The following is a 13,660-nucleotide window of genomic DNA, read 5'->3' as shown; positions in this document are numbered from 1 at the left end:
TATATTGTTGTTACAATTGCCATCTGATCTTCCATCCCCATTTTTCTCCCTCCAATCCATATTCTATGCTAACATCAGAAATATTTTTTCTGTACATGCCTACTCATAATTTTTCTTCTTAAAAAACTCCAGTGGCTCCTGATTTCTTATTGGGCTATTATGATTGAAAATAAGCAATAATATTTTTAGCAATCATAGCTAATATTTCTTTCTTGCCTTCTATGCAGCCCTGTATTAAGTACGATGTGTTATTATCATGTATAAACCCAACGGATATGGTGTGGAACACAGTGTCTGCTACAATCTGACCCAATCTCTATCTTTTTCCATGCCTCTTTGTATGGATTGGTCTTCTCTTTCAGTGATTCTCTTCCCTTTTTATTTCAGCCTTACTCTTCAGCTCTCCCAGTGTTAGGTGTTCCATTCATTGTCTTTACAATGCAGCACAAACATAACACTGCTATGGTAGCACTCACTATGTCATTTTGTAATCTATTGTTTATATGCCTGTCTCCTTTGTCAGTGTTTGAAAAATTCACTCCATATTCACTTATGTTCCTGACACATAAAATGTACTAATCAAACATCGAATATAAGTCTCAGGAAATCAGAGGAAGAAATTAATTGTTTGTTATCAATGTTGAGTGGCAGAAAAATCCATACCTACCTCTTGGATCAAATGAGGAGATTCTGCACATGAGGTGAAACGTCAAGAGTCATTTAAAATACAGAAGGAAAGCAAGACTTGCCAGGTTTGAGAGGCAGTATTTCTATGTTCAAAATGATGCTTGGGAAACAGGATGAGAATGAGTATACAAAAAACAAAAATAAAAACAAAACATTAAGTTGTCCTCCCTTGAACATATAGAGGAAGAGAACTAAGGTATAAAAGAAGAGATGCGTGAAACAGTTCAACACACTCAGGTAAAAATTTCCACAAGCAAGATAAGGTTGCTAAGTGAACGGGAATAGAGAGACAGTAAGAGGAATAGCTTCCCTAGGTTGATAGTGATCTCATTGTATCTAAATTTCTGTAACTCTTATATAAAAATAATATGGCTCAAAACTTTCAGTTTTGCCTTTCAATTATTAATATGCGTGACTATCTTCTGAAACAGAAAATATGCCATTTATCATCATATACCCTACTCTATCTATGTGTTTGACATAAATGACATCAAAAACAGTCTGATAATCAAATAAAAATCATGCATTAAGCTTATGAAGAGGTCGTGAAAACACACTAGAGTTATACTGAATGTAAGAAATGCAATATTACATTTTATTCTAAATTATAATGCAATATTAATGAGATACAGCCTCAGAAAAGACAGCATTGTCCCTTGAACTATTCCCTCTTCAACTTTCCCTAGAATAATGTAACTTGGTATTTCCATCACACTTTTCTCTGGAGCTTAAAGTGCCTATACACATTACACTGACCTATTACACATGTTCTGAGAGAATCAAGTGTGCAGGATACTGCTGATCCACGATAAACAAAGCAGTGAGTAAACTTTAAGATAAAAAAAAAGGTTTTGTTTGCGCTCATAAGAAATAAGTTACGTAACAAATGTACAGATCATGTGTAATATTCCTAAAAGTAAAATATTAATACAACACAATAGGACTGCATTATATGTATGCATCTATTATTAAAAAGCTGAACGCTATTTCTTTTTGGAGATGATATAATGTTTTCCTCATGTATGTATTCTCTATAAGATATTCATAAATTTATCACTGATACTCAGGTATTCAATAATTGAAGATGTATTTGCTTTCAGAATTTCAGTGGCTTTAAACTAAAGCAATCTCCAGCAGAATCCTACATCCAAGAAAGAGATGGGATAAAAGTTAGTTCGATAAATAGTAACAACAGTAACAACTATTTATCATTATATAAGTAGGGAAAATGATCCTATGAACTGTCCTTCTCCCTTAATACAGGCAGAAACCCCGTGGTCTTCAATAGCAGCTTTGAGATAGGCCCCATACCATTAGTATATAACAACTAAAATCACTTAGTTTTCTGCAAGCAACTACTTTTTATCTTATAATCTGAATTTAAGAAAGCTCTATTGAAGTGTAAAAAAAAAAAATCTGTTTCTTCCTTTTTTTTTTTTTTTTTTTTTTTTGACAGGGTCTTGCTCTGTCGCCCTGGCTTGAGTACAGAGACACAAACACAGCTTACTGCAGTCTCAACCTCCTGGGGTCAAGCCTTCCTGCCACACAGCCTCCTGAGTAGCCGGGACTACAGGTGCACACTACCATGCCCAGATAATTTTTGTAGAGATGGGGTTTCACCATGTTGCTCAGGCTAGTCTCGAACACCTGGGCTCAGGTCATCCACCCACCTTGGCCTCCTAAAGTCCTAGGATTACAGGTGTGAGTCACCATGCCTGGACAAAAATAAGTCTTTAAAACATATTTCATGCTCTGTCCAGTCAAGTTAGTGTTTATTAATACAGGTATCTGGAAAAACTGAATTTATTAGGTCCATTATCTCAGTTTTAAAGGAGCGAAATGGAAAAACAGAATTAAAAAATATACAGCTCTGAGAACAGGCCCTTGGGGGTGTAAAAAGCCTCTAAAGATATATAATTCTATGTTTCTGACATAAAGGGTGAGAACAAAGTAAAAGGTGACCTTCTAAGAAAATAGCAACGAGGAGAACATTCACTACAAGTCTTCAAGAACTCTACATTGTGGCTCATTTTGTAGGCAACATCCATGGCTGAAACACTAGTAATAAAATATTTACTAGGACGCTCTTTTCTAGGATTTGTGACAGGTATGTAATGAGACAGCCATGCCATATCATCTCTTCTTCTGGAATGCAGTCTCCAAAAGATTGACTGTGGTGATTAAACTTAATGAGCTACAAATATGCAAGAGATCTAGTACAGTAGATGACACACAGTGAGTGCTCAATAATTGCAAGGCTAATTTATAAAATGTTCTTGCCTCAAATAGCATGATGTTCTGAAGATTTAGCCATGGCTTTTGTCTGAAAAATTAGTGTCTTCCTATGCTGACTTTTTTTTTAGAAAATTCATCAGAACTGCATAAACTAACTTTTTTTTTTTAAATGTGATGGTTTAAACTCTCCTAGTTTTCAGTGATGAGTCCTAGTGGAGAGCTTAAAGAATGCAAAAAGGAATTCTGAATCAAATAAAGTAAAAATTTGTAAAAGTAGAGCTAGAAAAGGTGTGAAAAGGATGTAAATGCATAGCAGGAGCCACAAACATGAGCTACAGTTAAAAAAAAAAAAATGCTGACAACACATAAGCACATGGCATGTGAAACTATTAGCAAAAATATAGCTATACAGAAAAGCCCAATTAGGTTTAGAATATCATATCAATAATACTGCAATTTGGTATCAAAGATACAGTTTGGATATTAATAAGATGGTTGATACAATATAGATGTAGATGAAACCCAACTAAACTATGTTAGACTCTAGCTAAAAGGTTAAGAGATCATATAAGCATCCTCCATCACAAAATAAGAGTGTAAAGCCATCTTACAAGAACCCAAAGGTAGTCAAAACAAATCAATAATGTTGGGGCAAATCCATAAGACATCTCCTAGCTTTCCCCTCCCTTCATCCCTCTTCCATTTATTGGGTTTTAGTCTGCTGTCTAATATGTTTTATATTTTTATAAGATATTAGTTCTATATTATAGAGCCTGAGAATTTGCACACTGAAAGCATCATCTAGGCCACCAGTTAAAGTAATTCAGGTTGCTCACTGCACAGAGGCACCCGATGGACACAGAGGGGAGATATGAAATCGATCCCATCCTCTGCTCCTGTTTTCAACATGGGCTGCAAATTAACTAAGGGTCACTGCCAGAGTGATTCCGGTATAGGCTTTGGACTAAGACACATTTGGATTTAAATCCTAACTGCATCTCTTGCTGTGTGGCTTTATGCAAGTTACTTATCCTCTCTAACCTATCTCCCCAAATGTAAAATGGGAATAACCTCATCAATCATGCAGGGCTGTGTGAGAATCAGAGATCTTGAATGGCCATGGGTCATCATACATTCACATGTTTAATATGTGATAACTGTTACTATTATTATCTCTGTAGTTCTGTGATATCAACTTTATTTCAGTCAATTCCTAACAATTAAGTGGTAGAAATTTTACATAATGTGTACTCGGTGCATATAAGTTATAGATCAATAGTAGAAGGAATATTTTAAAAAGTAGTTATACCAAGAATATGGTTATTAAATATTGAATGCTTAAGGACACCTGAAGAATTTGGTAAAAAATTAGCCCAAGTTCTGACTCAGTGGTACAGAACGGTGGGGTTGGAGGAGGGGTATCAGAACTCTGTAGCAGAATTCTCCAGGTAATACGGACATAGGTGAATCACACACTGAAAACTCTGTTACATGTAGAGAATATTGCTATCTGCAAATGAGCCTGTGAGCAATAGGTGCAAAATTATTCAGTCTCCCAAACACTATCTAGATATGCAAATGTACACCATGGATACACAATTGGGCTGCGCACCACCACCTCTATATGAAAATGACCAACTCATGTAAGGATTAATCCCATCACAGTATAATCATGTCAAGATTTTAGAGTCAGCAAGAAATGTGTTTTTTGCCTGTTTCCTACAAAATTTTAACTCTGTTGTAAAGAAGCCAATAGAATCTATTCTTTTAATATTTTGTCTTTTATTTTTACCAAGGAACTTTCCTCCACAAGGTAGAAAAATAATCTTTCTTCCTTACAACTTGTCTATACGGCATTTATTTGTAAGCTAAGTGACCCTGTTGCTAACTATATTTACATATTATAGGTGATGTGTACACTTAGAAATTTAACATGTTCCTGTAAACATGCAATGTCTACAGAGCAATTTGTGACTCCACTAAGTAGTCTTGGGCCATATTTGCTTATAAACTTAAAGAAAGCAAAGGAATAACTAAAGTTGAGAGTCATTAGGAAAAGTCTCATTTATGCTAATTTGTCTGACAACTGTACAAATAATAACCATTTATATTTCTTTAACGAGTGCTTATGTTTCTCTTCTCCAGAGCCATTATCCTTATTATACTTTGATCAAATCCTATCTAAAATTGATCTACATTCTTTGAGACTTGCCCAAGTTTATTTATAGATTCAATGCCATCCCCATCAAGCTACCAATGAGTTTCTTCACAGAATTGGAAAAAACTGCTTTAAAGTTCATATGGAACCAAAAAAGAGCCTGCATCTCCAAGACAATCATAAGTCAAAAGAACAAAGCTGGAGGCATCACGCTACCTGACTTCAAACTATACTACAAGGCTACAGTAACCAAAACAGCATGGTACTGGTACCAAAACAGAGATACAGACCAACGGACCAGAACAGAGTCCTCAGAAATAATACCACACATCTACAGCCATCTGATCTTTGACAAACCTGAGAGAAACAAGAAATGGGGAAAGGATTCCCTATTTAATAAATGGTGCTGGGAAAATTGGCTAGCCATAAGTAGAAAGCTGAAACTGGATCCTTTCCTTACTCCTTATACGAAAATTAATTCAAAGTGGATTAGAGACTTAAATGTTAGACCTAATACCATGAAAACCCTAGAGGAAAACCTAGGTAGTACCATTCAGGACATAGGCATGGGCAAAGACTTCATGTCTAAAACACCAAAAGCAACGGCAGCAAAAGCCAAAATTCACAAATGGGATCTCATTAAACTAAAAAGCTTCTGCACAGCAAAAGAAACTACCATCAGAGTGAACAGGCAACCTACAGAATGGGAGAAAATTTTTGCAATCTACTCATCTGACAAAGGGCTAATATCCAGAACCTACAAAGAACTCAAACAAATTTACAAGAAAAAAACAAACAACCCCATCAAAAAGTGGGCAAAGGATATGAACAGACATTTCTCAAAAGAAGACATTCATACAGCCAACAGACACATGAAAAAATGCTCATCATCACTGGCCATCAGAGAAATGCAAATCAAAACCACAATGAGATACCATCTCACACCAGTTAGAATGGCTATCATTCAAAAGTCAGGAAACACCAGGTGCTGGAGAGGATGTGGAGAAATAGGAACACTTTTACACTGTTGGTGGGATTGTAAACTAGTTCAACCATTATGGAAAACAGTATGGCGATTCCTCAAGGATCTAGAACTACATGTACCATATGACCCAGCCATCCCATTACTGGGTATATACCCAAAGGATTATAAATCATGCTGCTATAAAGACACATGCACACGTATGTTTATTGCGGCACTATTCACAATAGCAAAGACTTGGAATCAACCCAAATGTCCATCAGTCACAGACTGGATTAAGAAAATGTGGCACATATACACCATGGAATACTATGCAGCCATCAAAAAGGATGAGTTTGTGTCCTTTGTAGGGACATGGATGCAGCTGGAAACCATCATTCTTAGCAAACTATCACAAGAACAGAAAACCAAACACCGCATGTTCTCACTCATAGGTGGGAACTGAACAATGAGATCACTTGGACTCGGGAAGGGGGACATCACACACTGGGGCCTATATGGGGAGGGAGGAGGGGGGAGGGATTGCATTGGGAGTTATACCTGATATAAATGACGAGTTGATGGGTGCTGACGAGTTGATGGGTGCAGCACACCAACATGGCACAAGTATACATATGTAACAAACCTGCACGTTATGCACATGTACCCTAGAACTTAAAGTATAATAATAATAAAAAATAAAAAATAATAAAGAGACTTACCAATAGATGGAAATAAGGAGGTGCTCTGAGTCATAGATGTTTGCAAGCTATAACTGCAAGTTACTCTTTAAAATAGGAAATCTAAGAGTCATGTACACTACTGAAGTACTTCAGTTCTCATCAAAAGAAAATTTAAGTGACAATATATTCTTTTCATTTTAGTGTTATGATAAAATTAGGTGACACAAGGGAAAGTGCTAGACATGTAGTAAGCATCCTTAAATAGTGGAAGCCTTCCTTATTATCTGACAAAAGAATGTGGTCTCCATTTCTGTATGGGTTTTTTGTTCCCAGCAGCAAATAGCTAACATTATCTGAATTTGTGGGATACCACTCTACCACGTCAAAGACTGGCAGAGCCACCTGGGAGTGTGTCAGCCACCAAAGAGCTGAATGACCAGCCAGTCTGGCATGTGGTCATGTGATAAGCAAGCTATTTACATACACACACCAGACAAAAAGGAATTGTTTGAATTAACAGGGGAAAAGGCAAAAAAAACAAAGTCAGAGTGAGGGACTATAGTTCTACATACCTCTAAGCAGGCCTTGAAGTGGGGGGAAATCATGTTATTGTACAGTTCACTTACTTTACATCATGTGGATAAACTGAGACAGGATAACATCGCAGTACGTGATAGCAAAACAGGCAGGAGTTTTACAGCCAGATATCTGAGTTCAAATCTTGGCTCTATCAGTTATGAAATATAAAACATGAGGTAAATTACTTAAACTCTTTGAGCATCACTCTCTACTTTGGAAAAGTTGGGATAGGACTAACAACCTAGTTAGATAGTTGTGATATTTATAGATAATGCTTTATAGGTACCCAGCAAAATATCTGACCAAATAAGAAGCCTAACAAATGGTGATGGTTGGATAGTAAAATTAGCAATAACAACACTTTGCTTATATCTATCATCACCATTGCTTTCACTTCTGCTACTGCTACTACAACCACTACTAACACCAGTTCTTATTGTACAATGTGTGGGGAGTATGTTATGAAAATAATTATTTGTAGCAATTATGTACACTGTTTCACCAGCTGAGTATCACCTAAGTTAAAAATCAAAAACAAAGCAAAACAAAAAACTTTGGGATGTGTGGTTGGGCTAGACTAAATTTGTGGAATTTGTTTATTTTATTAATGTGTTCATTTAAAGTATATTTGTCTTCACAATGGTCTTGAATAAACCAACGTTCAATAAAACATCTTTATTTTATTTTCCAGGCTTACCTACACTCAAGTACCAGGAAAATAGATGGTCTTGCATTTTTCTATTTGTTTTAATGAATTTTTAATGGAACATTTACCAAAAGCTTTATTTTTCTAGAATCCAAATGGAAACAACTGAAAATCAAAACTGTTTCACATTGCGATATATATTACTTCCTGTTTTTTAAAATTTCTCAGAAATTCTACAAAACAGGCAACAAGCATTTTAAAAAATTTAAAGAATGAGATCTTAATAATTTGATCTTTAGCTTTTCCACTGAAATTCTTTCTAACATACCTGCTTATCGTTAACTATGGTTAGTGCTCTTGATTGTCAACAATAAATAACTATATTAGCCTCTTCAATGGGTAGAAATATCTCTAGCAAGGTAGTTCCTGTGAAGTTTCCTATGAGACTGTGAGACTCGGAAAGAATATGTACTATGCTTGTACCAGAATTTTAAACAGATAAAAACTAGTTAAAATTAACATCAAAGTAAGTTGTGATTTACTAAATAGACTACACTAGACTCAGCAGTATGTAGGGATGCTAAAAGGAGAGAAGTGACTCAAAGGTGGGAAATGTCACAGCACGCAGGCTGGGGATTAGCTGTGATGACAATGGTGAGGTGTTGTTGCAAAGTTTCTAGTTGGAGGGCTGTCTGGGCTGCCTTGGGAATTAGAACAGAAAGATGTGAACTACAGTGGAAGTGGATGAGTGTGGCAATGACCGGATGGAGGCGATAAAAAGGGAGGGGGATAGATGATATGGTGTAATATATATACCACTTTTTCAAGTGGCTCTTAAGATCATCTGGCAGCACCTTGCCTTCTATTCTCCTGATTTCCACTCTTAGTCACTATGTAACTTTCAGTGCCTCCTTTCAACAACATTAGAAGCCTTCCAAGGTTAGTGCTGGGATGGGGGATGGATGAGCAGTGCATCCGCCCAGAAGATGGAATAATAGCATTGTTGCTTATCAGTGAAATAACATGCTATTTCAAGAGTCAGTGTATTGGGGCCATTAGTAAAGGGTTTGGGAAAAAGACCATTTAACTGGGTATCATTGAATGAGGCTTGTGCCTCCAATTCATCCTATGACTTACATGAGCTACTCTGCTGAAAAAAAGCTCTGATCATGTCACTGCCCAGCCTGAAAACTTTAGTTGAATCCCTGATGTATACAAAATAACTTCTAAACTATAAATTTGGCATAGACTTTTTCAGTCAACTTCTCTGCTCTCACATCCCCCCCAATCTCTTTCTTACTCCTCCAATATACTCTCCATTTCAGTGATTCTCATCTACCTCAGTGTTTCTTCAGTACACCATACTGTGCCTCTCTGTCTTCATTGGTCAAATCATTCTTTTTAGTAGAAAATCCTCTTTTTCACATATTCACCCATCAAAGTCCAATAAATGCTAATTCATGTCAGCATCCTCAAGACTCTCTGCATCATGCACTGTATATGTTCAAGTGAATATCCTCTGAATCAGCACTGGTAGAACCGTGCTCTGCATAGATGGCAGCCAAATTAAGGGTCAATAAATTACAGGTACAAGAAAATACAAGGACTTATTGTAGCATAAGTAAGAAGGTAGAATGCAGAGAGATAGTTAGGAAGCTTCCTTCCCCTCATCATTGCCCACATTTGTAAATATTTATTATTGATTGAATATGCACTGAGTTATTGGTACTACATTAGGCATTACTGAGGGCCACACGACAGGACTGGTAATCTTAGAGGAAACATGTCATATGCCCAATATCTTCTTTAAGAGATCTCCTACATTAGATGAAGTCAGAAGAGTTAGATAATATACCTCAGTTGTGGCATTTTCTGTGTTCCATGGAGAAAATGGAATCGTAGTCTGTGATGTCCATCAGTGTCTCTCACGACTTACCTGCAGCTCTCCCCAACACTTGGGCACTTGGATGTATGGGCCATTTGAAAACTCCCCGACAACCTTTACACTTTTGCATCATAAAGCAGCATAAATCTTATATGCCTTCCCACACCATATATGGACATTAAAACCTCTTTTATACACACTATTTTTCATGTATAGCTAGTTTATGATGAGAAAGGAAGCCAAGGATGTTTCTGAAACAACAATTCATCAATTATTTTTTAAAAGGTGTACAAATTGCTTCATTTTGCTAGGTAAGTATGTTTTTAAATCGTCACTAAAGTAAAAACAAAAGGTAAGAGGAATAAGGGATAAGACAAGTACAAAAGTGACTTCGAAAACCTCATCTGCACAGTAATATTTTTGCAAGATGGCATATGGAAAATGATGCAGGGACACACGAGATATCCACACCACAGTAGGGATGGCCTTGAAGACAAAGAGCTTTCTTTGATGTTTCTCTTTTATAATGAAAAAGATTAAGAAGGAGCCAGTCCCGGTGAAGATTTCAGTAGAGGGAGAACTAGAGGACCATTTAACACATGGCATGGTGCCTTAATCCTACAGCAAGCTGACACGAGTTTTATTCCCTTCAGAAACAAATATTTTCAGATTCTAGAAAAATCGAATTGCTGCTATGTAAGGGCTTCAAGGCTAACTCAGTTGGTCTGAGAAAATCAATTAACATAGTGTACTTTATAATTTTGTTGAGATCTAATTTTATGTGTATAAAACCTGTCTTTCCAATAAAATCATAAGTGATCTCCCCCACTTTCAAGCTCTCATTAATAATAATTAATAATAGGTTATTTAATTGCTGGCTTACTTGGTAAACAATGAGCTGAGTCTACGCATGACACTAGACTCAGGACTCATGAGGAGATTAGCTATGTGGAGACAACCAGGTAGTCCTGGGTTCAAAATCAACTTTGGGAAGGAGTTTAACCTCTGTGAGCCTCAGTTTCTTCACTTAGATAGTGGTATAACAAGTGGGTTAAAAAGTAAATATATAAAGCAATGGTACCTGGATGATATTCAGTATCTATTAATGTGTGGCACCAAAGAGGAATTGAGGAATAAAACATGATCATTATTCCCAAGGTCACTGTAATCTAGGAAGCCACAGAAAATAAATAACATCTACTGTTTTTTGATTTTTTGATTATGGCTATTCTTGCAGGAGTAAGGTGGTATCGCATTGTGGATATGATTTGCATTTCCATGATCATTAGTGATGTTGAGCATTTTTTTCATATGTTTGTTAGCCATTTGTATGTTGGCGTGGATGTGGTGAACAGGGAACACGTCTACACTGCTGGTGGGAATGTAAACTAGTGCCGCTGCTATGGAAAATAGTGTGGAAATTCCTTAATAAACTAAAAGTAGAACTACCATTTGATCCAGCAATCCCACTACTGGGTATCTACCCAGAGGAAAATAAGTCATTATTCTAAAAACATACTTGCACACACATGTTTATAGCAGCACAATTCACAATAGCAAAATTGTGGAACCAACCCAAATGTCCATCAATCAATGAGTGGATAAAGAAACTGTGGTAAATATAGATGATGCAATACTACACAGCCATGAAAAGGAATGAATTAACAGTATTTGCAGTGACCTGGATGAGATTGGTGACTATTATTCTAAGTGAAGTAACTCAGGAATGGAAAACCAAACATCGTATGTTCTCACTGATATGTGGGAGCTAAGCTATGAGGATGCAAAGGCATAAGAATAATACAATAAACTTTGGAGACTTGGGGTGGGGAAGATTGGGAGGGGGATGGGGGATAAAAGACTACAAATATGGTGCAGTATACACTGCTTGGGTGATGGGTGCACCAAAATCTCACAAATCACCACTAAAGACCTTACTCATGTAAACAAATACTACCTGAACCCCAAATAACGCACGAAAATATAAATAAATAATTTTTTAAAAAGAAATAAATAATTTTTATAAAATGTCATCTAACTAGAAAACCCCTGGGAACAAATCATTCTTCATAGTCAATTTTCCTAGTTAGCTAAGGATTTTATGCCTCTAAGCACCAATTCGTTTTCATATTTAATTATCTGAGTTGGAAATGCCTCTAAAAACACCTTACATATTATTTTGCTTCTGCCTCATGATATACTGATTGTCATTTAATATTTTCATAATAACTCTGCAATTGCTTTATGGATATTAGTTTTGAGAACTTTGAGTTTCGTCTGTCCTAACTTCAATGGCCTTAGATTGCTGTAACTTTGAGGATTTCCATGTGATATTTTTAGAAAGTCTCTTGTCCTTTCACTAGATGTCACTTCTTAAAGCTGTCAGTGTGCTTGCTTGTGACACCCCCTCTGCCTTCTAATTTACTGCTGCAAACCTACATTAGATCACTAGGTAATTTAGAATTCTTCTTATGTTTTAAAGAAATATTATGTATTCACATAAAATTATGTATCGACCCTCTAAGTGAGAAATAATTTTAGAAACGCCTAATGAAATAATAAAAGCAGAGTCAGAGTTTTTCAACCTGAAAGTCAAAATATTAGCCTGTCAACAAAATGTACAAATAACATTAAATATTTAATACACCGGGTAAGCATTGCAGTAAGCATGATTGATGGAGGATTGGTATTTTTATATGCACGTTCATATAAATTAATAAGAAAACACTAAAACGTCAAGGCAACATGAAAAGCAAGTCATAAAAGAAGAAACTAGTTAACAAGCATATAAGAAAACATGTAATCTTTTGAACAACTAAAGAAATGTAAACTGGTTAGCTTTTTGGCTATTAATAATTTTTGAAATTTAAATTTTAAAAATATTTTAAATTTTTAAATTTTGTGAAAACTGTTATATCAGTTGCTCCATTTTTTAAAACAATTTGGCAATCACTATTTTTGGCAAGGAGTCATAAAAATGTCCACAATTTTATAGTGTTTGGAAAAAATATGATAATTCTATTTCCTTAAAATAAAGGGGGGCTATTTGTTTAAAATGGAGGGAGCTATTTGTTTAAAAATAAGGGATAGGTGAAGAGAATTATGTTTTATTAACTCACATATAATTGTGGTAGTGAATGAGCTAACACTGCCCTATACACAGATTTAAATGTACTGTGAAATTTGTATGTTTAAAACAGTGAGCCACTGACACAGGTATAGGCAGATAGACCAATAGAACAAAAGAGAAAATCCAGAAATGGACCAAGTACTGTGGAAACTTGTTACATGACAAAAGTGTCGGCTCAACTCACTGAAGGAAAAGGAGAGATGGAAAGCTGAGGTTGGGGAAACCGGGAAGGTATTTGGGAAAACATAAAAGTGGATCCATATCTCATACTACATACCAGAGTAAACTACAAATGAATTATATATCTAAATTTAAAAAAATAAAATCATAAAACTACTAGGAGACACAATTACAGGAAAGCCCTTACAACTATGACTTATAATCCAGATCCAAGGAAAGACCAACAAATTGCATACCATAAAATTAAAAGTTGGAGGCAGGGAGGCAGAAACTCCTGTATCGCTAACGACGAAGAAAATACCTGCAACATATATCCCAAACATAAGATTAAATCTTTAACACTTTAATACATAAAAGCTCTTATAAAATGAAGGAAAAAAATCCCACAAAATCGCAACAGAAAAAAAGATGAAATATGAAGTTTTTTAAAAAAATACATACAAATTTCTTGGCCCTTAAACATAAGAAAATATGAAATTCTCAGAATAAGAGAAATTAACATCATGACTACAGGAA

The 13,660-nt window shown here is 35.7% G+C and overlaps 1 protein-coding gene across 3 annotated transcripts in view; it reads right to left on the bottom strand.

The window, feature by feature from the left end:
* The window catches only part of ARHGAP24 (Rho GTPase activating protein 24), a 528,054-nt gene that overhangs the window by 473,230 nt on the left and 41,164 nt on the right, over positions 1-13,660 (bottom strand). The window lies entirely within an intron of this gene.

This window comes from Macaca mulatta, chromosome 5 (genome assembly GCF_049350105.2).
Source record: "Macaca mulatta isolate MMU2019108-1 chromosome 5, T2T-MMU8v2.0, whole genome shotgun sequence".
In the NCBI taxonomy this organism is placed as follows: Eukaryota; Metazoa; Chordata; class Mammalia; order Primates; family Cercopithecidae; genus Macaca; species Macaca mulatta.
The sequence above is the reverse complement of the archived record's forward strand: the minus strand, read 5'-3'. Positions and strand labels throughout refer to the sequence as shown.